The sequence below is a fragment of the Diabrotica undecimpunctata genome, chromosome 4, assembly GCF_040954645.1.
Source record: "Diabrotica undecimpunctata isolate CICGRU chromosome 4, icDiaUnde3, whole genome shotgun sequence".
Classification (NCBI taxonomy): domain Eukaryota; kingdom Metazoa; phylum Arthropoda; class Insecta; order Coleoptera; family Chrysomelidae; genus Diabrotica; species Diabrotica undecimpunctata.
In genome coordinates, this window is record NC_092806.1 from 152,494,032 (window position 1) to 152,497,385 (window position 3,354).

Consider the following 3,354-nt stretch of genomic DNA (forward strand, 5'->3'; position numbering starts at 1 on the left):
TATCATTAGCTTGATTACACGTTTTGTTCATTATTTATTTTTCCAATTTTTTATTTTTAAAATTTCAATATTTTATTTTATTTCTTTCTTATATCTAATCTTTGTTCAGTTCAATTCAAAGTTGTTTATTTTGAGAATACATTATTGAATACTTATATTATGTTAAATATAGTATGTTTTTCTCTTATTTATAAAAATGTATTTTTTTATGTTTTAATTTAAAATAAATGAGGGTTTTTCACTCACTATGCTCAGACAACTTAAGCAAGTATGTCTTTACTGAGTACAAGGAGTTTCCCTCCTTTTAATTAAGTGTTTATTCCTTTCATAAAACCTTTCCTTACCAAATAAAAATTATACAAATTTAGAATATTAATATTCTTTATTAAAAAAATTATACAGTTATAATTAAATACAATATAAAATAGATTATTTTATTTTATAGCTTCAGCAGAAGTAAACTGTAAACAATTAGAACATTACAAAAAAATGATGTAATTATATAAATATATATATATATATATATATATATATATATATATATATATATATATATATATATATATACATATGTATATATACATGTATATATTGCAGTGGCAGCAATTTACTAAAAATTATGCAAACTCAGTATTTTAATAATTTTCAGTAAACAACATAAAAATATGATCTATGTAGCAATCAATACTTAAAAAAACAGAAAGAGAAACATACATAATCTAAAAACAAAAGACTATACAACAAATAAAAAGGTAAAACCATATCTTACCAGCTGAAATTAAAATATTAAGAACCTTAAATCTACATTAAATACTATCTAGAAATAAAATAAACAGGAAGGAGAATAGAAAGAAAATAACCATGATTTTACAACACAAAGTATATTTTTTTTTTTTCGTCTTTATAGAGGGGGGGTCTGAAATCTTCAAAAGACATCTCAGTCCAGTACGCCGCCTGACTGACCTTAGTGCAGGATTCATTCTTCGTAGTCCCGGCGATAGTTCCCGAGGTACTTTAAAACGCCCTCTCGTCGCTGATTCTACATCAAATGCCTACCTGCTAAAACAGACCCTCCTCTGACATTCAGTGCTCCGAAAGTGAAAAGGCCACTGTAAGACTGAGTTAACACTATCTTCAGTTGGGAATAAGCCACAATGTTTATTTATATGTTATAGATACTGATGTTTTGATGTCTATGACCAGATATTGTTACCAAAAATACAAAATTGTGATTCATTTTCTGAAAATAAATCACAATTTTGTATCTATGATAACAGCCCTCTGGTCATATAGATTGAAAAAAATCAGTAAATAAAATATGTAAATAAATATATTGTGGCTTATTCCTAACATAATTATAGCCAAATTCTAGTAACAAGTCAAACATGATAAAATCTATAATTACCCTTTTTTATAGTCTATTAACTTCAATGAAGCTAATTCAGCTTCATCAGTAGCTCTCTGCCTCTCCTTCTCAGCTGCTTCTCTTAAGGCTTTTGCCCTCAGCATATCTTCTTCCAAAATCTTCATTTTCATCCTGTGAATCTCGTCTTGCTGTCTGATGGTATCCCTCATTTTCTTGGACCGTTGTTTATTTTCAGACAATATTTGTGGTATAGCACCCAGTGCCCTACTAAAAGTAGGAGTGTTTGCTAAAATTGATATTATTGTTAAGTACATATGGCTTTAACTACATTTAAAACACTTACCACTTTGAAGCATATCATCATCATCCTCTTCTGTATGAACAGCAGGTGTCACACTACAAGTATTACCTGAAACTATTATTAAGTGTACAGGAAGACTGCTCAAAATTATTACATCATACTTACATAACAAGTCCATTTCTTTGAACTCTGTAGTGGGAAAGAAGTGAGGGGAGTCAGAGGCTACTGATGGTCCTGCTATTGAGCTTCCTAGCTGGTTGAACTGTTTTTGGCATACAATTATACTATGAGTAAAGCACAGTTACAAATTTAGTACATTTACCTTTTTCAAAGACTGCTGTGCTATCAAAAGAACAGTCGATGCTGACGTCTATATTGGGACCAGCCTCTTCAACTAACTCCAGCACTGCATCACACTCTGGCTTCATCGGGGGACCACCACCTGTAGCTAACATGCTGTGACGCAGTGCTGTTGTTTCTTTGCGTTTCCTATGATAAAAAAAATTATTGGTCAATACTTAAGCATTTGCTTAAACTAATAAAAGTATTCTACCTTTGTTTTAGGTTGTTCCACAATTTTCGAAGCTGGTCGCTGGTCCTGATGTTGTTGACCTCAGGCTGGCAGTTATAATTTCTTGTTATTAACTCCCAAGCCATCTTTTTCTCCATTGTCGAAGCACCGTCTGTCCTTTTATTCTCTACCACACCGTTTTCAGTTACCAGCTGGATTAGGAGAACTTTTTCCTTTGTTGAGTAAGGTGCATATTTCATGCCATTTCCACTCATCTAAAATTTAGATAACCAATTTATTTAGCGTACGGCTTATACAGACAATATAATTATAATGATTGTAACGCATTACACACATATAAATATATCCAAAAACAAATATACATGTAAGCATATATTAAACATCTAAAATTATGCCTCAGACACAGTAACAAAATGGAAATTAATTCTCTAGAATAAATATTTTTTATAATATATTACATACCTTAAAATAGTTAATCCAATATTAATTTCAAACACAAAATATTAATACCAAACACAAAATTTCAGTAAGTATACTATACTATAAACCAACTTTGCGCGGGCTAAAGCATAAACTAAATTTGGCGCTAAAAGTTTAGTCACAATTATGATAAAATTGACAGAATCTTCTTTTTATTCGATATTTATTCGAAACTTACTTTTACTGTACTAATTTTTCGTGCTTGAGATCAACCTTGTACGAGAATACCCGAAGTATCGTTTATAGAACACAACAAATACTTGAGCATGACTTTGACGTAAGTTCGACTTGGCGGAGCACATGCTCAAGCACGGGCTTGAGTACCGACTATAAATACGGGGCTTAGAAAGATTTCTCGAAACAGGGGATCATACTCGCAGACCAGGGCAAGGACGAAACCGGGTAACTACCCCTATTCAAGATCGATTTTTAAGAATTTCTGCTCTTCGACAACGTTTTGTAACACATCGAAGTCTACAAGTTCAGCTTCGAGACGTGCATGCTGTACAAATTAGTACTGAAACTGTTCGCCAGCGACTTAGGAAATACAACTTAACACCTAGGATTGCCGCCCGAGGTCCTCTATTAACTGCAGAGCATCGAAGGGGGAGACTACATTTTGCCAGAAAACACGTTAATTGGTTAGAGGCTGACTGGGAACGAGTGCTATTTACT

At 32.2% G+C, this 3,354-nt stretch overlaps 1 long non-coding RNA gene across 1 annotated transcript; it reads right to left on the reverse strand.

Annotated features, from left to right (window-relative positions):
- Positions 1–1,969: 1,969 nt before the first annotated feature.
- Positions 1,970–3,001, reverse strand: LOC140438522 (uncharacterized). Its single transcript, XR_011950557.1, has 3 exons — positions 2,662–3,001; positions 2,221–2,453; positions 1,970–2,156 (listed from the first exon to the last, which is right to left on the reverse strand). It is a non-coding gene; the product is annotated as an uncharacterized lncRNA (long non-coding RNA).
- Positions 3,002–3,354: the final 353 nt, after the last annotated feature.